Source organism: Canis lupus, chromosome 35 (assembly GCF_048164855.1).
Source record: "Canis lupus baileyi chromosome 35, mCanLup2.hap1, whole genome shotgun sequence".
Lineage (NCBI taxonomy): Eukaryota > Metazoa > Chordata > Mammalia > Carnivora > Canidae > Canis > Canis lupus.
In genome coordinates, this window is record NC_132872.1 from 3,209,594 (window position 1) to 3,232,925 (window position 23,332).

Genomic DNA, 23,332 nt, shown 5'->3' on the forward strand with positions numbered 1-23,332 from the left:
GACTGGATATAGATTAAATTTGTAACAGTGACTGGGAGAGTGGTAGGACATAGGTGTGAAAGCACGGAAGGAAATAGATGCTAATTTTGCATGTCAGATTTTATTTCTTTTTTTAAAATAGGATGCAAATATAACAAATGTTAACCATTGTCATCTGTGGGAGATGGGGACAGATTTAGGTTGATTAGCTCTAGTTTTCTTTGTAGTAAATTTTTTTCAAAGGAAAACATGGATCCATTAACTGAGCTTAAAGGAGGAGCATAAACAGCAGGTACACTGTGCACCATTTGGAAAAGGCGTCTTCGGTCGTAACGAGAGGACCAGTGCGTAACTCTGGTCTTCCTGGGCCTAGAGGATGCTTGGCAACCCTGATCCTAAATCTTTGTGCTCTCGGATGGGATGCTGTTCCCCAGAGCGTCCGTAACTGGTAGCTTTGCTCCCCTCCGGAGTACGGAGTTCGTGGCTGTTCCAAGGGCGCCCCAGGGAAGAGATCACTGGCTGATATTTCACACTTCGGGGACCTTGGCTTCTTACGGCAACGGTGGCCCGGCGTCCACACTGGAATCTGGATGGGGAAAGGGAAATGAGGACATCCTCTGTGCTAGCAAAGAAAAAGAACCGCAGCACAAGCACCCCCGGCGGTGGGAGCGCTTGCTCTGTGCCAGGCCTTCTGCTGAGCCCCGCAGGCGACTTCCCTAATGTGGTCCTTATCATAACCCCGTGAGAGAAGCACGCTTATACCCATTTTACAGAGGAAACCGGGGAGGGGGGTGGTTGTGTTATTCAGGGTGACCACGGAGGGCTGGGGAGGACTGCATCTGGCCAGCTGTGCGGCGGGGCTGTTTCTGGGGCGGGGAGCCGTGCCCGGCCGTCCGACTGAGCCAGTGGCTCTGCTCTCTCCTTCCAGGGCTGCCCCTGACATGGGTTCTAAACACTCGTGTCTTTCATAAAAACACCATTGCAGAAAGTTCAGGGTTCAGTTGGTTCGCGCTACTCCGGCCTCCTTAGACTCGCATATGTTAAAAGTCTTCTGTTGGAGAAGTCACTCCTCCGAGCTCCCTGAGCACCCCCTAAACTCCGGCGTCCTGAGACCATCCCCCAGAACCCCCAGACTGCGCGGGACGCAGCATCTAAAGGGTTGACCCACGGTGTAGGAGGGGGTGCCCCCAGGACCCACTCCAGTGCTAAGGGCCCGTCCATACAGCGTCCAAACCACCACTTGGCGCCTGGGCCTTGCAGCTTGCTAAACATTTGGAGCATCTCCACTGGAGGGGAGGAGTGATGTGTTTCCTGGCCTTGCACCAACTGCAGAGACAAGCCCACATCCGGAGGGAGACCTGCTGGCTGTTTGGCTGTCAAACTGTCGGGGGAAGCAGGGAGTCTACTCCCGTCCCCCGTTCCTGGGTGCTCTCTCCCTCCATGGGGGTGGTTGCTGAGACAGCATAATTAATGAAATTGCGGGGCGATACTACTGGCCTCTTTGGAACCTCACTAGGTTCATGTGTTTTCCTTCTTCTCGATTAGAAGCTATCTTGGCTGCCCGTCTGTTACTCCAAATATTTCTCCTTCTTTCTGGTCAGTACATTAGCAGGGTGTAGTGTGAAGTGAAATTTATTTTCAATCATTTCCATGGCAACTGGCCCCTCTCAGATCTGTTTTTGGTATCACTGATGTTTTATATGTGCTACTTTCTTTGCAGTTAAAAATCCAAACTAAAACTAGACCATAAACCTTCAGAATGGATTTAGCAGAATGATTTCAGCTCTTTGGAAAAAATGGCACGGACATAGACATTGGAAAAAAAGACTGGAAAAAGGACTGGAAGTCACTATGCCCAAGTGTCAACAGTGAGGGTCTCTCTGCTGAGACTACGGGTGGCTATATTATTTTATTTCTACTTTCCCGTCAATTGATTAGTGTTGCTTAAAAGATTAATAGACTGTATTTTGTAGAGCAGTTTTAGGTTTCTAGGAAACTGAGCGGATGATACTGAGGTTCCCATGTCCCTCCCCACTCTATCAGTGTCTCACATTTCTGCAGCAGGTTCGTTACAAGTGATGAACCAGTATTGATATCTTATTATTACCTGAAGTCCATGGTTTAGATTGGGATTCACCACCCATCGTGTTGTGCAGTTGTATGAGCTCTTGCAAATGATAATGATGTGTATCCACCATTATAGTGTCATAGAGAATAATGCGTCAGAAATTCCTGTGCTCCCCTTTATTCACACCTCTTCCCCTCCAGCCCTTGAACTCTTTTTTTTTTAATTTTTATTTATTTATGATAGTCACAGAGAGAGAGAGAGAGAGAGAGAGAGAGGCAGAGACACAGGCAGAGGGAGAAGCAGGCTCCATGCACCGGGAGCCCGACATGGGATTCGATCCCGGGTCTCCAGGATCGTGCCCTGGGCCAAAGGCAGGCGCCAAACCGCTGCGCCACCCAGGGATCCCCCAGCCCTTGAACTCTTGACAATCACTGGTCTTCTTGTTCTTTCTCGTGTTTAGCCTTCTCTGGAACATCATAGTTCCAGAATCGGACGGGATATAAGCCTTTTCAGACTCACCTCTTTCCCTAAGCAATATGCATTGACGTTTTCTCTGTGCCTTTTGGTGACTTGATAGCTCATTTCTTTTTATCACTGAGTAATATTTTATTGTGTAATGTAACTCAGTTTTTTTTTTTAATTCATTCACCTAATTAAAGGACATTTTGGTTGCTTCTAGTTTTTGGCAATTATGAATTAAACTTCTGTAAACATTTGTGTGTAGGTTTTGTGAAGATATAACTTTTTTTAAAATGATTTTATTTATTTATTCATGAGAGACACAGAGAGGGAGAGAGAGAGAGACAGAGACACAGGCAGAGGGAGAAGCAGGCTCCCTGCAGGGAGCCTGACGTGGGACTCGATCCCGGGTCTCCAGGATCATGCCCTGGGCTGAAGGCGGCGCTAAACTGCTGAGCCACCCGGGCTATCCAAGATATAACTTTTTTAAAAAAGATTTTATTTGTCAGAGAGAGAGAGAGAGAGAGCACAAGCAGGGGGAATGGCAGGCAGAGGGGGAAGCAGGCTCCCACTGAGCAGAGAGCCTGATGCGGGACTCAATCCCAAGACCCCAGTCATGACCTAAGCCAAAGGCAGACACTTAACCAACTGAGCCACTCAGGAGTCCCAAAGATATAACTTTTTTTAAAAAAGATTTTATTTATTTATTCATGAGAGACACAGAGAGAGAGCGAGAGAGAGAGAGAGAGGCAGAGACACAGGCCGAGGGAGAAGCAGGCTCCATGCAGGGAGCCCGAGGTGGGACTTGATCCCGGGTCTCCAGGATCAGGCCCTGGGCTGAAGGCGGCGCTAAACCGCTGCCCCACCCGGGCTCCCCAAGATAGAACTTTTTAACCCATTTGAATAAATTCTCTAAGAAGCTGCCAAACTGCCTTCCAGAGTGGCCGCGTTAAATTCCCACCAGCAACTAATGAGAGTTCCTGTTGGTCCCGATCTCTCCAGCGTTTGCCGTAGTCAGTGTTTTGGATGCTAGCCGCTCTGATACGTATCTCTAAGAGTAGGAGCTCATTTTAATTTGCAATTCAATGATCACATGTGATGGTAAGCATGTTTCCATATGCTTATTTGACATCTGTAGATCATCTTTGGTGAGGTGTCTGTTTAGGTCTTTTGACCATTTTTTAACCTAGTTGTTTTCTTATCGCTGAGTTTCAAGAATTCTTTGTGTATTTTGGACACAGCCCTTTATGGCACATAGGTCTTGCAAGTATTGTCTCCCAGTCTATGGCTTGTCCTTCTACTCTTTTAACAGTATTTTTTGCAGAGCAGAAGTTTTTAATTACAATGAAGTCTAACATCAATATTGTTCTTTCCTGGATTGTGCTTTTGGTGTTGTACCTAAAACACTCATTATTAAACCCAAGGTCATGTAGGTTTTCTCCTATGTTATCTCCAAATGTTTTATAGTTTTGTGTTTTCGTTTAAGTCTGTGATCCATTTTGAGTCCCTTTTTGTGAAGGGCATAAGGTCAGTGTCTAGATTTGTTTTCGCATGTGGTTGTCCTGTTGTCACAGCATTTGTTGAAAAGAGTGTATTCATTGCCTTTGCTCCTCTGTCAGAGATCTGTTGACTGTACTTGTATGTGTCTATTTCTGGGCTCCCTGTTCTGCTCTAGTGCTCTGTTGGTCTCAGTTATCACCACTTTCTAGTGAGGGCTGAGGTTGGGTAGTGTCAGGCCTGCAGCTTTGTCCTTTCTCATTAGTGTTACTTTTAAAAATCAGGGAAAGAATTAAAAAAAAATTTTTTTTAAGATTTTATTTATTTACTCATGAGAGACACACAGAGAGAGGCAGAGATCCAGGCAGAGGGAGAAGCAGGCTCCATGCAGGGAGCCCAATGTGAGACTCAATCCCAGGACCCCAGGATCACACCCTGAGCTGAAGGCAGATGCTCAACCACTGAGCCATCCAGGTGCCTCAGGAAAAGAATGTTTTAAAAATACATTTAAGCCTCACTTTATTTCTAAGCCTTTATTTAAATATAAAAGACTAAAAAAAAAATCTAGACAGGCCTGGAATGTACAAAGTAAAAATGTGAAAAGTAAGAAAACAAAAGTTTCCTCTTTTACTTCATTTTCACACTTCACCCTCCCCAGGGAGGTTGGTACAGGCATTAGTATTTCCTGCTATTGAGCAGATCACCCCAAAATTTAGTGGCACAAGACAACAATAAATATGTTTCATTTCTTGCCTTCTCTGTAGGCCAGAAATTTAGGTACAGTGTAGCTGGCAGTTGCGGTGCTGGGTTTCTCATGAGGTTCAGTCAGATGTCAGCAGGGGCTGCAGCCATCTGAAGGCTGGACTGGGGCCGGAGGAGCTGGCTGGCGAGTCAGGGTTGGTTGTTGGTGGGAGGCCTCCATCCCTCTCCACGTGGTCCTTTCCCGTGTCCCCAAGGCATACAGTGGCTGGCCTCCCTGAGAGCAAACAATCAGAGAGAGCATTCACTCTATCCTTCACATGATCTAGCTTCAGAAGTCACATAGCCACGCTTCCGCCACAATCTCTTTGTTAGAAGTGAGTCACTTAGTCCAGCCCTCATTCAAAGGGTGGGAAATTAGTTTCCACATTTTGAGTGGAGAAGTGACAAAGAATTTGAAGACACATTTTAAGCCACAACAGTTAATTTTAAAATCAGAAAAAAAAATTTTTTTTCGGACACTTAAATGAAATTATATTTCTCTTTTATTTCAGAGGCAAAATGTCCTGTATCATAGGAATTAGAAAAATATTGAAATATAAAATAAAAGGTGAAAGTGCCCTCCCTTACTCTCTTCTCCTGCTCCTACTCTCCAGAGGGAGTTTTTGGTAAATATCTTTCCAGTCTATTTTCTAATATACACAAGTACACATGCATGTGCATAAACACCTCATAGTTCTTTGTAAAAATGGAATTAGATTCTATTGTTTTGTTCTTCTTCCTCTTTCACTCAAAAACATATCATGGATATCCTGGGATATCAGTACATTTAAGACTCCTTCATTCATTTTTGACACCACATAGTGTTCCATATTACAAATCTAAAATACTTTATATTTAAACATTAATTTTTTTAAAGGAAAGGCTTTTTTTAAAGATTTTTTTTTATTTATTCATGAGAGACACACAGAGAGAGAGAGACAGGCAGAGACCCAGGCAGAGGGGGAAGCAGGCTCCATGCAGGGAGCCCGACACGGGACTCGATCCCGGGTCTCCAGGATCAGGCCCTGGACTGAAAGCAGCACTAAACCGCTGAGCCACCAGGGCTGCCCTAAACATTAATTTTTTGATGGCTATTTCATTTTCTCCCCCAGTTTGTTGCTATTAGAGATGTTGCTGACCTGAATATCCTTGTATAAAACTTAAAGCTTATTTCTATAGGATCAAGGCTTATAAACAGAATTAATAGGACAAAGGTCAAGCACATTTTACATTTTGCTAGTTCTGCCAGACTGCTTTCTGATAAGGTTGTTCCGTTCTGAACTCCCACTAACAGTAGATAAGAGTTATTGATTCCCCTACCCTGAACAATATTGGATATGTTCAGTCTTTTAAATTTCTGCCAAGTGGTGGGAAAAAATTGTGCTTTTTATTTTTTTTTAAGATTTTATTTATTTATTCATGACACACACACACACACACACACACACACACACACACACAGGCAGAGACACAGGCAGAGGGAGAAGCAGGCTCCATGCAGGGAGTCCAACATGGGACTCGATCCCGGGACTCCAGGATCATACCTTGGGCTGAAGGCGGCACTAAACCGTGGAGCCACTTGGGCTGCCCTGTGCTCCTTTTTAAAAAAATTGTTTTTCTTAAATCATTAATGAGAATTATTTTACTCATTTTTATCACCGCTTATATTTATTTTTCTTTGAATTATTTATTATCTTTCCCTATTTTTCCTTTATGCTCTCTTCCTTTTTCATGATTTATAATTCTTCTACCTTAACAGCTAATTCAAAATTAAACAAATATTTGTTTAGCTTTTATTAGTGTTTGTTGTATATGTTGAAAAATGTTTTCTGTCATTTGTTCTTTTAAAATTAATTTTTGTGTGTAATTAAGGTAATACATATACATGAAGATACTCATTTTGGAGCCAAATTGCATATTCTGATTACTTTCTTTTTTGTATATCTTTCAGCTTTTCCTGAAATTAAGCTTACTCTGTGTATTAGTTTCCTGGGGCTGCCTTAACAAATCACCACAAACTGAGTGGCTTAAAATCACAGAAATGTATCAGCTCACAGTTCTGGAAACCGCAAGTAGGAGAGCAAGGTGTTGGCAGGGCCACGCTCCCTCCCAAGGCTCTCGAGGAGAGTCCTTCCTTGTCTCCTCTAGCTCCTGGGAGCTTCAGGTGTTCCTTGGCTCACGGCCACATTGCTCTCATTCTGCTTCTGTGGTCGCATGGCCTTCTCCCCCTCTTGCCTCTCATCCATGAGTACCTCATGAAGATAGCTTGTCATGGGAAAGAGGCCCAATTTAGATAATTCAGGATGATCCCATCTTGAGATCCTTCACTTAATTACATCTGCAAAGATCTTTTCTTCAAATAAGGCCATACTCACAGTTCTTTACAGTTAGTGCATGGATGTCTTTTTTTTTTTTTTTAAGATTTCATTTATTTATTCATGAGAGACACAGAAAGAGACAGGCAGAGACAGAAAGAAGCAAGCTCCATGCAGGAGCCCAATGTGGGACTTGATCCTGGCACTCTGGGATCACACCCTGAGCCGAAGGGAGACGCTCAGCCACTGAACCACCCAGGCGTCCCTGCGTGGACATATCTTTTTGGGGCCTACCATTCAATCCACTACATTCTTTTTTTTTTTTTTTTTTTTTTTTTTTCATTTGCTTTGTTTTCTAATTTTTAAAAATCACCAGTAGAGCCACCTGGGTGGCTCAATCGGTTCCTTTGGTTGTGATCCTGGGGTCCTGGGATCAAGCCGCATGTTGGGCTCTCTGCTCTCCGTGGGGAGCCTGCTTCTGCCTCTCCCTCCACTCCCTGGCTCCTTCTTCCTCTCTCTCTGAAATAAATAAAGTCTTTAAAAAGATGAAAAAATAGAAATAAAAATCACCATTAAAAAATATCCATAGAGCTTTTACATATGTATGGATATTTTTCCCAGTTCTCCCTGTGTCACGTTTTCTCTTGGAGACCCCATCCTCACCTCCCTTCTGGGTGGATGATCCCAGGACAGGCCCACAGCCATTGTGTTCATACTTGCCCCCACTGCTCCCAGGTGTTGTCTCTACTCTCTGGGTCCCAGATTATCCTCTTCTGTCTCTGAGGGAAAATGTCCCCTTTTCACTTCCATGTGCAATTAGTAGGAGATATAAAAATCTAGGCTGAAAATCATTTCCCTTAGAATTTTGAAATCCCTGCTCTACCTTCTGGCATTTGGTGGAATCCAGGAGTTTGGTGCTACTTGATTTCTACTCCGGGTGAGCTCTCTCTCTCTCTCTCTTCTTCAAGTGTGTTAGGATCTTCCCTTTTCCTTTGAGGTTCTAACATTTCATAATGAAAATTACTATTCATTGACCTGGGACACCTTCAATCTGGAATTTTCAATTATTTCTTTGACAATGTTTTCCCCTTTGTTTTCTCTCTGTTCTAAAAATTTCTAATTTTTTCCTCAAATTCTGATTACTTGGATGTTAGAATTCCTGGCTTGAACCTCCTATTATTGTTATTATTATTTTAATCTTCTCTCCTCTCTAGTTTATTTCTTTTTTTTCCATCCCTACTTTATGGCAGAGTTCCTTGGCTGTATTTCCAATATACTGAATTTCTCGTTTTGACTAGCCTTAATTTCCAAGAGCTCTTTTCCTGTTCTCTGATTGTCAGTTTCAAAGCCCCCGGGGGGCTCAGCAGTTGAGCATCTCCCTTCAGCCCAGCGCGTGACCCTGGAGTCCCAGGATCGAGGCCCACGTCGGGCTCCCTGCATGGAGCCTGCTTCTCCCTCTGCCTGTGTCTCTGTCTCTCTCTCTCTCTGTGTCTCATGAATAAAAAAATGAAATATTTAACAACAGCAACAACAGAATCATCGCTTGTTCTTTTTTAATATTTATTTATTTATTTATTTATTTATTTATTTAGATTTTATTTATTCATTTATAAATGTCAGGGAGCCTGACGTGGGACTCGATCCCAGGTCTCCAGGATCACGCCCTGGACCGAAGGCGGCGCTAAACCGCTGAGCCACTTGGGCTGCCCCATTGCCTGTTCTTGTTTCATTAGTGTAATATCTCCTTTTGATTCTTTCAGTGTTATTCTGATTATAGGAGTTTTATTTTCTTGCAAAATTTTCTTCTCTCTACATTACCTGTTTTCCCCCATGTTTCTTTGTTTCTGTTACCTTGTTTTGTTCTCCGTGGTAATTACTGCAAGCTTTCTTTAGTGTCTGGTAGTCCCCGGCTGTCCATTCATGTTTAATGAGGAGGCACCAGTCAGCCGATGGGGGCTCTGTGCGCAGAGGAGGTGGGGGCTATGGTGGGAGGTGTCACTGTGGGATAATCGCGTGGCACCCGGGGCTGTTCCACCTGAGACTCCCCACTGCCGGTTTCTGTAGGTCTTTCCTCTGGTGCAGGTAGCGTCCTACAGAGAAGTCTCCAGTCTCCAGTCATGGACATGCCTGGCTGCTGCAGTGCTGGGAGCAGGGCAGAGGTAGGAGGAGGGAAGGGGCTGTGGGTCTCACAGGGTGCAGACTTTCGCCTGGTGCATCCTTCCCTCCACTCAAACCCCAAGGGCATAGCTTCTCCTTCCATCCCAAGCCACTATGTTGTGCCTCTCAATTCGTCTCCAAGCTGCCTGTGACAGTGGATCTTCCTCCTCGCCTCCATTCCCTGACCTCCTGTCTCCCAGGCCTGCACACGCTGGCCCCCTTCCTCTCCCCACTCCCCTCCTGTCTCTTCCAAAACGGCATCATTGCACAAAGCTCCCTGGAGACACAGCGACATTACTGTGAAAAACTGAATAGCACAGCAACTTAATTTAAACAAGGCCGTCTCAAACATTTGTTTGGCTTAAAGCTCCTAAAATGCCATTTTGTTGGATTATATTTTCATTTATGTAAGATGTGTGTCATGCCAAAATGATTTTATTGCCGTTAGAAGTCAGGCAAATATAGATAAAATACATTTTAGAAAATAAAGTGACATGTGGCACATTTTAATTCTATGTTCTGCATTTAAAAATGAAATTATGCATCTCCAAGCTTAACTCTGTGGTTATCTAGGAAGACTATTGCTTAGCATGGGTCCGTAGTCTCCTCTGGCCCGCCGGGTGGCTGTGCTCTGCCCCGGGTCTCTGCGCCCCGTGGGAGGTGGCTCCTGGACAGTGCACAGCAGGGGCAGGCATGGCTTCTTCTGGGGCTAGTCTAGCAGGTGGGATCTGGTTCCGCCTTGTGCTGGCTGTAAGAAAGTCAACTCACTGTTTAGGAGCTATAAAAAGATCAAGGATCAAGCAGGCCTGACTCTGCCATCTGCCGAAATTCCCGTAGCTGAGGTCTTCCTGACCTCTTGGTCTTTGAAGCCAGAACTTTGCTCATTCCTCATTTTTGACCCCTTTTGCGCCGCTGACCGCTATGTCGATCCATTCAGGCTGCTACAACAGAGTACCCTAGACTGGGTGGCTTGTAAACAGCAGACGTTTATTTCTTACAGTTCTGGAGGCTGGAAGGCCAGGGTCAAGTCACTGGCAGGTTTAGTGTCTGCAGGGGCCCACTTCTTGATGTGTAGAAGGCTGTCTTCACTGTGTCCTCACATGGTGGGAGGGCAAGGAAGCTCTCTGCGGCTTCCTTTGTGAGGGCACTAATCCCATTCCAGAAGGCCCCACCCTCATGACCTAATCACCCGCCAAAGACCCACCTCCAGATACCATTGCACCCTGGGTATTAGGATTCAACCTATGAATTCGAGGGGTGGGGGAGACACAAGCCTTCATCTGCGGCAGCCACCTGTGTTGATTTGAACCAGGCTCTTCGCATTTCTGCTCTGACACATGCTGCCTCGGCTCTCTTCTTAGCCTTCTTGTCCCTGGTTGCAGGCAGGGGACCAAAGGTCAGTTGTCGGCGCTACTTTTCTCTGTGCTCCCTTCTTCAGAGAGATCCTGCTGGTGCTGCTGCTGCTCAGGTGGCTCTCATCTGCCTCTCCAGCTCTCTTGGACTTAGCTCCTGTGTCGCCAACTGCCATTCGATCTCTCCCTGGTTGTCTGAGCATCATCTTGAATTAACGCAAACAAAGCTGAAGCCCTGCATTTCTTCCTCCTCACTCTATTTACCTTCTCCTCACCTCCCCCGCCTGGCCAAAAAAAAAAAGCTCATTAAGCAAATAACTAGTTTATCTCCCAAATGTCTATGCCATTTCTCCAAACCTGGAAAGCTTGGAGCGAACTTTTATTTCTCTTGTAGCTTAAGCACTCCTATCCTTTTAAAACCTCCAGCTCTCACCCGAGATGCCATTTCTTATGTGGGGCACTTAGGTGATTTCCAAATCTGAATTTATCCTTCCAGGAGCTTCCCTTTGGTTGACTCTACTACCCATCTCCTATGGGCAGGGAGCTCACCCTCCTATACACTGAAGCTAGATTACTTTTCCTAAAACAGTGCTTTGCTTCTGCTACTATCCAGCAGCTTTCTATTGACTATAGGATGGAGTTCAAACCCAGGAGGTTTGCATTCACTAAGTTTCACGGGCTAGCCCCAGATTACTTCGTTTGGTTATATCGCCAACTCTGTACCTTCCTAAACCCTCTTCTTCCCAGAAACGTATCCACTCATTGGGCCATAATTACATATGAATGAAGTTCTGCTCCTACTTCTGGAATTCTCTCCACCATGCTCTGTTTGACCTGCGTGCTCTCTTGGATGAAATAGCAGGAATTGTGCATGAAGTTATGTCTGAAATCTGGGAGCTTCTGTTGGTCTTGAGCAAGGTTACGTGTCCTGAGCCTTGGTTTCCAAAGTGAGGATAAAAATGTTTACACATTTTGCATTTCTGTTTGTGTGATGTGGCCTCTAGGCCCGTGGAGGTTGGTTGGGGCGGGCAGCCACGGCGGGGAGCTCAGGGAGGGATGTTAACGAGGGCATTGGAGACTCTGGTTCCTCATTAAAAGTTTGAATAATGTACTGATGAAATAGTTCAGATATACACGAAATAACATAATGGATTCTCATCTATCCATCCCCCAAATGTAATGGATGATATTTTGCCAGTTTTGCCTCAGAACTCTCTTAAGAATAAGAACGTATAAAGCGTTGAAGATACAGTTTAAGCTGTACTTTCCTCTCCATTCTCTTTTCTCCCCCAGAGAACCATTGTCCTGAGGCTGATATTGTCCTTCTCCCGTGTTTTTCTTTTTCTAACATATGTAGATACTACAGTTGATCTCTATTATCATTTAGTGTTTGAAAGTTTTTCTTTTTAAGATTCACTTATTGGGGGGGTGTTGGGTAGTGCGGCAGAGGGAAAGGAAGAGAGAGTCTCAAGCAGACTCTGCGCTGAGCTCGGAGCCCGACATGGGGCTCGATCTCTTGACTCTGAGATCATGATCTGAGCGGAAACCAAGAATCTGATGCTTAAGGGACTGTGCCACCCAGGCGCCCCTAGTGTTTGAAAGTTTTACGTACATCTTGTCACACTGCATGGACCCCTTCCCTCGATAAATATTTAAATAGTGGATGACTTATTTATCTTGCAATTTGCTTGTTTCACCCACCGTATTTTTGAGATTTGTTCACTTTAGGCCGTGCCACACCGTTTCTTTCATTTCAACTGCGTACAGTGTCATAGGACACCCAGACGGGCACACAGTTACTGAGCAGCGACAAGTCCTGTGACAAGGGTCCGGGGGGCGTCCCGATCCAGCCTGAGCAGAGCGGGTAACCTCCGAGCTCCGAGTGCTGAGGGACTACAGGATTTAGCCAGAGGAAGAGGGGAAGGGGCATATGTGGCCGTTTATGCGAAGACCCAAGAGCCTGCTGCGCTTGGGAAGACGAGAGAGGGCCTGGAGTGCGAGGAGGGACGGAGAGCAGGGGAGGCCGCTCCTGAAAACCTGGGCGGCTGCAGAGGGGCTTGGGCATCATCGTGGGGCAGGGAGGCAGGACATCCGGTTTTACATTTTAGAAAAATTGCTCCGGCCACATGGAGAAGTCATCGGCTCGAGACAGGGGTGAAGAATGGAGGCGGGAAACTTGTTTGAGAGGCTGTCTGGGTGAGTCGGGAAAGCGGCGATGCCTCAGTGCTCCTGGGGGTGCAGCTGAAGGGGCAGAGGAAAGACATGAATTGCGATGCCGTGTGTGTGTGTGTGTGTGTGTGTGTGTGTGTGTGTGCGTGGGGCGGAGGGAAGGGCCCTGGCCGACGTGAGCCGGTGGTGGCGGCGGGCCCTGGGGAGCTGGGCGACATCGGGCCGCAGGGAGGGGATGTCGGGGCGAGGGAGAGGTCAGGGAAGAGTTCAGGAGAGTCCAGGTGAGCCGAGGAGGAGGAGGTGGAGGCGGAGAGCTGTGGGGCCCAGAGCTCAGGCCCGGAGGCTGGAGGCCGGAGGCCAGAGGCCAGAGGCCAGAGGCTGGAGACCAGAGGGTAGAGGCTGGAGGCCGGAGGCCAGAGGCTGGAGTTTGGAGGCTGGAGGCCGGAGGCTGGATGCTGGAAGCTGGAGGCCAGAGGCTGGAGGCCGGAGGTCGGAGGCTGGAGGCTGGAAGCTGGAGGCTGGAGGCCAGAGGCTGGAGGCTGGAAGCTGGAGGCTGGAGGCTGGATGCTGGAGGCTGGAAGCTGGAGGCTGGAGGCTGGATGCTGGAGGCTGGAAGCTGGAGGCCGGAGGCCAGAGGGTAGAGGCTGGAGGCCAGAGGCTGGCCGGGGTGCGGGTGAGGAGCGTGCTGACTGTGGAGCCGGCCGCACCGCACCTCTGCAGGGGAGCCTGCTTCACAGAAGAGGCGGCTTTGGCTGGTCCCTATTCACACGGCAGGCTCCCCCCGGACAGAAGGCAGCCGGTGCCAGCAGGTGACGTGGGACGGGGCCCCTCTGCCCGAGGACACGGCCGCGGCTCCTCCGCTGGCCCGTCAGGAGGTGGGACGCGTGCGTGTTGTGCCGCTCCTCGGAGCTCTAGCAGCCCGCACGTGCGGCTCCGGGCCACGAGGCCGGGTCCCCCGGACGCAGGCGCCTGCCCACGGCAGGTGGCGGGAGACCCCTGCGCAGGACCGAGCACGCGGCGTGAAAGCCGGCCCCGCAGTGCGCCCGCCCCAGCACCCTCCCGCCCGGTGGTCCTGCTGCCCAGACGTGGCCGGTGCCCCCCCAGGCGCTGCCCCGGCGGGAGGGCCTCCAGCCTCGCTGGCGCCGGCTCCGCGGGCCCTGCAGTGCCCAGGGTGGCCTCTGTGTGGAGTCGTGATTCCGGCTGATTGTGCTGTGGCCTCTGCGGCGGCGGGGCCGAGCCGAGCCGGGCAGCTGGCTCCGTGTTTCCTCTCTGGCCGCAGACGTGCTAGGGGAAGGCACCACGCCTGGGGGCAGTGGTCCGTGGGGCCCTGGCACGGGCATCTTACCTGTGGGGCGGTCAGGTGGGCGATGCCGCGCTGGGGGCTTTGTCACCCTCACCCCACGCGACCCTCACACACGACCCCGTCGGGAAGGCTGGGCCGGGGCTCTCCCCTCCGTCTCACGGAGGCAGCAGCTGCCGCCCAGAGAGACCCCAGGCCTCGGTCCCCAGCCCTCCCTGGTCCAGCAGAGAGGAACAGAGTCTTCCTGGAAGCGCTGGTGACACCGCAGCCTCTGGTCCCAGCCTCTGTCCCCGGGCTTCTCAACCCTGCCCGTACAGTAGAAGCACCAGGGGAGCCCCACCCCAGACCAGGCCAGTCGGCACCGCTGGCCGGGCCCCGTGGCCTGTCTTTCTAGGACTGCAGGGGATTCTGCTGGGCACACAGGTTCAAGAACTCCCCTCCTGCCCCCGGCTCGCACAGCATCTGCTTTGTCTCTACCACAGGCTCAGCGGAATAAGAGGCAAACGGTGGTGAGGCCCCAAGCCGTGCTCCTGGCATGTCCAGGATTCTGAGCGTAAGACCAAAGAATTCATTGCCCTGAGAGCAGGCTCAGGGTGGAGACTGGAGCTCGTCAGTTGGCCCCTAACGTCAAGGACTGGCTCCTCCTCCTCTGCCTTTCTCACTTGACTAGCACTCAGCCGAGGGCCCCGCATAGCATAACACCCGCTTACCTGTGTGTGTGGATGCACCCGGAAAAATTGGAATGAGCCCCAACGCTGTGTCGGGCACTTTACATGTATTATTCTATTTGATCCTTGTATCAGCCTAGTGACATGGGTGAGATGGTCATTCCCATTTTACAGCAAGGACGTCAAAGCCCCAAGGGGTTATGCAACTTTCCTGAGATTGCACAGGAAGGGCCTTAGCCAAAATTTGAACCCAGAGCTCCAGACTCTAAAGCACTATTCCACAGGGCTCCTAGGTACTGGCCTGGCATGCCCTTGGGGGAGTGTGCTGGAGCTCTCCTCCTCCACTGAATCCTTCACTGCTCCCTTCTTCCTTCAGATCCAGGGGCTCCCAGAACCTGCCAGTCTCGGCCGGGCCCTCCCATGCCTGGTGAGAGCTTGAAGAGGAAGCAGGAGACAAGCCAGGGGGCTGTGAGGCCAGGTCAGGAGCCAGAACCAGGTACTGAAGTGGCCAAGAGATGGTTCCCAAATGCCACCAGGCCCCGTGGCGATAGACAAGGTCAGCTGACCTGGACCCAGGTCAGGGCAGGGCATGATGTGGGTCAGGATGGGACCTGGTGCTCCCTCCTGGGTCCACAGGCCCCACCCCTCTTCCTGGAGAGCGCAGGGGCAAGGCCAGCCTGGGAGCCCGGTGCTCAGCCCTCAGCCCTGCACCTTGTTGGCCTCAGGTGGTCCGGTCCTAGCAGGCCTGAGCAGTTCTGCACCGTCTCAGGTGCCTCCTTGGAAAGTCGTGCTAATTCAGGAAGGACCAGGACTGCGGGACCCCTAGCGGGGCCAGGGGACCACCTGCTGGAATTTGCGGTCATGGTGAAGGGGATGGGAAGCAGCCCTCTTGCCGGCTTCTAATCTTCCTTTCCCTTTCTCTCCCTCCCTTTCTGACTCCTTTTCCCTCCTTCATTCTCTCGTTTCCTCCTTCCATCTTCCCCCTTTTCCTCTACCTCCGTTCGTGATTGGACCCTTTGAATGAGCCACTATATTAGGGTTCCTGGCGCAGCCTGGGGTCCTCATTACTGGCCTAAGCCCGCTTTGTGGAGCGCAGGTGCCACTACGGTGGATACAAGGTAGTTACCGTCGGGTTAAGGACTCGATCCGCCGTAGGCTGGCAACGCGGAGGCTTCGGGGGCTGTTGGCAGAACTGGGGGGCGCCGATGATTCAGGCTTGGGAAGTTTATTCATGCGCTAGACTGGAGCCCAGCCTGTACGCCCGTTAGCACGGCCAGCCTTCCAGTCAGTTGTGACAAGACGTGCTCCTGGCCCAGAAAGCGGCCCTGGGTGCAGAAGCCCTCGCCGGCGCCCGGTCAGGGCCGGAGCTGCGTGGTCCCCGGCCCAGAGCCTCACCCGGACCCTTCCTCGCCTTGTTGGCCACGATGCTATTCATCCTACGGGCTCTGCAGTGGGATCAGTGTGAGGGTGCAGAGGGCTGCTTTCCCCGGGGCCCAGGGCCGCCCCCACCCCCGGCGGCCTTGTCGCGAGCACACGGGTGCCCCCGGAGACAGGGACACACCTCAATCCCCTTTCGTCCCCAGCTCCCCAACGGGGCTTCGGTCGACAGGTGCTCAGTATGTGTGTTGAGTGAATAAATGAAGACTGAATCACATAGGTGGAGGGTGCAAGGGAAAGGCTCTGGAATGTACTGCGGGTGGAGAGCCTCGGCCCCTTCAAGTCCTCTCTGCGGTCACCCAGGAGACGCTACTGCCCGGGCCTCCCTCCTGAGCGGCGCCGGCCTTCCCGTTGTGGCAGCGGCGCTCAGTGCCCCGCGCAGGCTGCAGCTGGCGGGACAAGCACAAGGCCTGTGCGGAGGGCCCGGCCCCGGGCACGGGTTCAGTGGGACCCGGCTCGGAAAGGAGGAAGGAAGGAAGGAAGGCTTGCAGCCGAGAAGACCCTGGCTTTGAACGTTTTCCTCCTGGAGTTTCTGCGGAGATGCTCGGGGAGGCATCCAATACTTGACAAAAGACTGTAGATGAATCCCCCGTAAAAGCTCGAGGCGTAGGGCTTACCTGCCGCAGGTGGGCAGGGATCGTTCCGTCTGGGGCCAGACAGCTGGAAGGCCGCCACAGACTCTGGTAGTGACAGCTCTGTAGCCCTTAGAAAATGAATTTTTTTTTTTTTTCGAGAAAGCACATGTGCTTCATATTATGCATCTCCACCGAGCATGTGTGTCCAGATGGCTGGGACAGGAGTCTCCTGACCCGTTCTTTCCGACTGCGCAGGGTTGAAAGACTGGGGGATCCTGCGCTCTTGGCCAGAAATTCCTGCAGGTCAGCCCGAATCCGGTTGGGGATTTTGCTGATGTGAAACATGCGTGGACAGTCGAACGCACGACAAATGAGCCAAAGAGCAAGGCCACCTTGACCTTGCACAGAATCTTCCTTTGCTCCTGAACCACACACCAAGCCACCGGCAACTTTAGGGGTCTGGGAATACGGATTCCCATTTGCCAAAAAATAGACAATTGTTTTTCATTAGGCTTTTCCAGTCACAGCACATAGGATTGCAGTGACCTCATTTTTGACCAATGGCCAAAGCATTCAGCTGTCTGGTAAAATAATCTATTAACTGGGCACCTGCCAATTGTCTGCAATAGGAACTAGTTTAGGCATATGTTTTAAAAAGTGATAACATTGTTACAGGCTCTGCCTAGACATGGGGATGGAAGCCCAAGCAGGCCAGCACCAGCTGAAGTCAGTTTGGGATGATGGGCTGTGTCTCCAGAAGACTCCCTGTCCCATGACTGACCTCCCTTTGCCCCTGCATGAATTATATGGTATTTAAGGGCAAGTTGACGTTAAATTTCCTGAGCTTGGGCATGTGGAATCTGGGTGATGTGCCTGATTCCGTGGGTGAGGAAACAAGCACAGAGAGGTCGAGCGGCCCTTACTGAGTCACACAGAGCCGAGGTTGGAAGCCATTTCTTCCAATGCCTCCTCCAGGGCTATTTGCCCCGTACCCCATTGTGGCCCTGAGTCCCACGTGTGACCTGTGTTGACAACGTGAGCCATCGCTCACACCTGTGCGCTGATTCTGCCTCGGGGAGGCCCCTCATGAGGCTGGCGAGGGAAGGGAGGGAGGCAGCTCTGCTGTGTGACAGCCCACCTGCAAGCCACGTTTGCCATTTTTAGGGAACCATGTCTCAGTCTTGAGTGTGAAAAGGTTTAGATAATTTGTTGCAAACACCACCTGCTTCATCCCAACCTGCATCTGTGAGCAGTGGCTGATCGGAAGATGGTGGTAGTTGGGGAACACCAAGGGGGCCTTGCAGAGAAGGAATGACCACAGTGAGTCCTCACACTCCTGGACTTTTTGATGGAAATAACTTCTTTTGTAGAAAGATAGTTGCCACCGCATAGTAAGGCAGTTGCTTATCTGTATAATAGTAACGACAGCAGCCAACATTTACTGAACACTTAGCATATGTCAGGCATCCTAGGTGTGTCAACTCATTTACTTCTTACAACGAGAGGTAGGTACTATGGTTACTTATTTATTTCCTTTTTTCAGATTTTATTTACTTGAGAGAGAGGTAGTGAGAGAGCAGGAGCAGGGAAGAGAGGGAGAAGCAGGCTCCCCACTGAGCAGGGAGCCTGATGCAGGACTCAATCCCAGAATCCTGGGATCATGACCTAAGTTGAAGGCAGATACTTAACCGACTGAGCCCCCCAGGTGCCGCTACCCCCCCCCCGGCTCCACCCCCGTACTATGGCTGTTCTTATTTTACAAACGGGGAGGCTGAGACTGTGCACAGTAAGTGCCTGCCTAAGGTTGTGTTGTTGGTAGAGGTGGGAATCGAACTCAGTCCAGCTCCAGAGCCCAAACTCTGATCCCTATACTTTATGCCTCCCAAGACTCTCGGGACTCCAGACTTAGGCCTTGAGCCAGAGATGGGGGACTTCCGGTTCATGACAAGATTTTGTCTACTCTTCACATCACTTTTTAAAGAGGTGATATAATTTACGCCTGAAACTGAAAATGCAAAGGAGATTCTCAAAGTTTTGGGGGAAGGTATACTCATGTGTCGCAAAGTGGCTCTATTACTTCATAAAGATAAACAATTATGTTTTTCTCTGTGAAATGAAGTGCAGCACTTTGCAGAGCAAGAACATGGAAGGGATCTCTAAACAGGAGGGAACACATTAATGCTTCCAAATAATTACATTAGAATTGCTTCCTTAAGGTATTTTATTCTAAAACATATTGCGTGGGGGCGCCTGGGTGGCTCAGTGGGTTAAGGGTCTGTCTTCAGCTCAGGTCATGATCCCAGGGTCCTGGGATCGAGCCCCACATCAGGCTCCCTGCTTGGTGGGGAGTCTGCTTCTCCCTCTCCCACTGCCTCTCCCACCTTGCTCACGCTCGCTCTCATAAATAAATAAATAAATAAATAAATAAATAAATAAATAAATAAAATCTTTTGTAAAAAGACGGATATTGTATATAGAAGAGTGTATAAAACATACATACTGGCTAAAGAGCAGCAGAATGTCACTAGTGCCCAGATTAGGAAATAGAAGGTCGCTAGTCCCACGAGAGCTCCCTGCGGCGGCTCCTCCTCAGCTGCATCTCCCTCTGTTCTCACCCGAAGTAATTGCTGTTTGACTTCTGGTTACTCAGATCCCTGCCTTTCCCCAGGTTGTGATATGTGTCAGGTAGTAAATGTCTGGAGGGATGCATTGGGGTCAGAACTGCTCTCTTCCTACATCTGAGCTCCTCGTTGCCATCCTTAGCCCTCGGCCATAGGTCACACAGAACAGGTCAGTGGAGTGACGCCGTAGGCTGAAGAGGCGAGAGCAGCAACTTCATGGTCAAGTTCATGGTCAAGATGACCCAAACACATGGCTCTGAGATAGGCCCACCCCAGTGTTCTGACCTCAGGTTAAAAACTAGGTGTGGTGGCTCCAGGGAGCTTGGTGATGAGGGCCCTTAACATGGACTGAGTCACATTGCTCCAGTCCAGATGGTCACCCTGCACTTGTGTGGAGAGCTCTTGCTTGGGATCTCCACTCACCCCCCCTTTATCTTTCTTCTCAGTTGGATCTCCTGTTTCTGAATCTTATGTCATTCTGATCTGCTTTCGATGAGGTCATCTTCTAGTAACTTTTTTTTTTTTTTTGAGAGAGAGAGAGAGAGAGAGAGAGAACGTATGAGCAGGGGAGGGTGACAGAGGAGACAGAGAATCTTAAGTAGGCTCCACACGCAGTGAGAGCCCGATCTCATGACCCCGAGATCATGACCTGAGCCGAAATCAAGAGCTAGATGCTTAGCTGACTGAGCCACCCAGGCGCCCCATCTTCTAGTAACTTCTTGAGAAAGAGCACATGAGAGAGAAATGGTTTGAGAGTTTCTGTGTCTGAAAGTTCTTTTTTCTATGTTCATACTCGACTCATAGTTTGGCTGGATATCAAATTCTAGGTTGGAAACTATTTTCTCTTAAACTTCTGATTTGCTTATCTCCTGGCTTCTAGTATTGCTGTTGAGCAGTCCATTCTGATTCATAGTCTTCTACATAATCTATAAACTAGTAGGAAGTTCTTTTTGTTTTCTAAAATTTCAAAATGATATTCTCCCATGAGGTTCAGATTATATTGTGCTGGGCACTGGGTGGGCCGTTTCTGGTCTGGTAACATATCTTTCAGTTCTGGGAAATCATCGTGAATTATTTCAATGGTCATATTTTTCTACACTTTTTTTTTCTCTCTTTCTGGAACTTTTACTATTCGGATATTGGATTTTTTTTAATTACCTTATTTTTACCTTCACTTTTTGAGAGATTCCCTTTGCTTGATCTTCTACTCTTTTAATCAGTTTTCTTATTTTGCTGAAGTGTTTTTAATAATCAAGACCCTTTTCTTAGTTTTTTGAATGCTACATTTCATTTTATTGTTATAATAACATCCTTTTGGGTGGGGGGGGTTGTCTCATGGATAAAATACTTTCTTTTAGCTCTCAGAGAATTTATTGATGTATTTTTCAAAGTTTTCTTATCTTTGTATAGTTTCTGCTTCCCCAAGCTTCCTTTTTCCTTTCATTTGGGTCTTTATCGTCCATATCAGAAGGATTTATCAGATATCTGGTCATCCTTGGCTTTCTGCTCCTGATTAAGAGTAGGAGAGAAAAGGCCCATTGGAAGTACTGAGTACATAGCTGGGTCTGGTAAGTTTTAAGCTGGGTAAGATAGTCTGGGGGGACTAGGTGTTGGGGACCCTCTCTCAAGATCATCCATTTAGGTGCTTCATGAATTGTGTCACTTTCTCCAAAGAGGTGTCTTCTAATCTGCCTGAAGGATGAATCAGGCCAGGCCACCCTTGTTGTGGGAATTGAGTTGAGGAAAGGATTGAGTACTCAGGATTTGGTAAACTTAGGCTTGATTTTCCTTAGCTGCACCTGTCAAAGTCCTTGGTTTACCCTCTCTGGAGAATAAACCATAGACTTCAGCTGGCCAGGAACACTGGGTGCCTGGGAGCATGAGCAACTTAACTTTCCAGAGTCCACCTCGGTCTTCCTGGTTTCAACCCACCTCCTCTTCCTCCCACAGCCAGACACCGGACTACCTATAAGAGACCTCGAAGAATTTCGTGCAGTAAATGAGGTTGGTTTTCAGCTTTCTTCGGCTGACTTAAGATTCCATTTTCTCACGTCTGGTCTCAGTACCACTGGACCATCCACTACATTGTAGCTTCCAAAATGTTGTCATTTCCCCCATACTTAGGGATTGATAGCCTCTTAAAAACCTCTTTACTATATATTAGTGGGATTTGGGGAGGGATCAAAATTAGGTTCATGTATTCAGTCCACCATCTTACCCCACATCTGGTGTTAATATTTTTAAGTGACAAACCAATCACGTTTAAGCGTTTTTTTAATCAGTTTTTTTTTTTTTTTTTTACTTCTTTTTCTCTCTAAAAATTAGCCTTTGTCATCTGAAAGGAAGTATATCTTTTTGTGAGAGATCATTATCTCTCCTGCTCTGGCACCCTCTGAAGTCTTGTCTTTGGGATTGTAATCACTGGGTGGATTATACCTCCGATTTGGGGAACCACTTAGGAAAACCTTAATGATACTTTTTAAACATAATGTCTCTGAACCGTTTTGAAGTTGTTTGGGCTGATACTGTAGAAGAGACATGGAGAAGGCATTTTTTTCTTGGTGGATTGCTACAATGTGGTTTGTGACCTAGGTCACAATAAATGTTTGCGAATACTTTTTATCTCTGGTAGGTGTGACCTCCTGTGTTGATACTTCATCATCCCAGGGAGAAACTGTGAATTAGCATTGTGGAAACCCTCCCAAGTGACTGTAAGAGCTTTCCTCCCCAGCTTTTGAGAGTTTTCAGGCTATTGGGGAAACAAGTGTTGAGTGTTGGGTGTTGCTCTGACTCTGCTTAGAATACGGGGGGGATAGTATCTAAGGATACTAAAAGCTTAAGTTGTCTAAAAAAGGTTCTACAATGGGCATCAGGGCTCACTAGAACTGAAAATAAAGAGAAAAATAGTTTACTTAGAAATGAAACCTTAGTGGGGTGCCTGTGTGGCTCAGAAGGTTTAGGTTAAGTGTCTGCCTTCAGCTCAGGTCATGATCCCAGGGTCCTGGGATTGAGCCCCTCATCAGGCTCCCTGCTCAGTGGGGAGTCTGCTTCTCCCTCTGCCCCCCACCCCATTCATGCTTGTGTTCTCGCTCCCACACTCTCTCAAATGAATTAAAAAACAAAACAAAACAAAAAAACACGTTAGCCTGAAATGGGAAAATGTGTTTATTCCTGAAAAAAATCTCACTCTGTGTTTTAAAGTTGTGTCTTGCCAACACCTTATCTTTCTTCTACTCCTTCGTTGCCACCTTGTCCTTCCTTTGCCCCTTGTCCCTTTATCTCTGTTTCTCCTTGTCCTACCCCAGCTTTATTTCCCTCTTTGTCGTCAGTTCCCTGTAATCAATTAATCCAAAACCTTTCCTAAGCCCCACTGGGTGCAGATCCAATGCTAGAAGTTTATATGCAAGGATAAAGTGCAGTCCCCCCCCAACCAAATAATCACCATATGGTGGTTATGTGTTATGAAGGAAAAACACCATGGTGGGGGACAGTGGAAGAGTTTGACCTTGGAGTGTCAGGGAGGTCTTCAAGGAGAAGGTGACTTTTGAACAGTCCTACCTTAGAGGCTATGCAGCAGCTCACCTGGTGGTAAACTGGGAACGGTGATCCCATGGAAAGGGAACAGTATATGTGAAGACACAGAGATAAGAAATGCAGGGACAATTTGAGAAAGTGCAGGAAATTAGGTGTGCTGGAGCGTAGCATGCTGGGGCCAGGACTCGGGGTGGGGTGGAGGGAGCTAGAAAGGAATAAGGCTCCTTCAGGTTCAAGGAAGAGCCATGTCCTGAGGTGACTATGGTTGAATGTGAGGAGACGGAGGGAAGCTCAGGAAACTCAGGGCTGCTATGTCACCCCTGTGAATCCTAGTGCTCCCGACATTAGCTTGAACCACAGGCCCTGATGAGCAATAGAACATGAGCTTGTCTCTGCTGAGATTGCCGTGGTCACTGACCAGCTGTCCCCTGCTATCTGCTCTCAGGGTCTCCACCTTCAT

The 23,332-nt window shown here is 48.7% G+C and overlaps 1 protein-coding gene across 1 annotated transcript in view; it reads left to right on the top strand.

Annotated features, from left to right (window-relative positions):
* Nucleotides 1-23,332, top strand: part of SLC12A8 (solute carrier family 12 member 8) — a 109,259-nt gene that overhangs the window by 14,348 nt on the left and 71,579 nt on the right. The gene's annotated exons all lie outside the window — the stretch shown is intronic.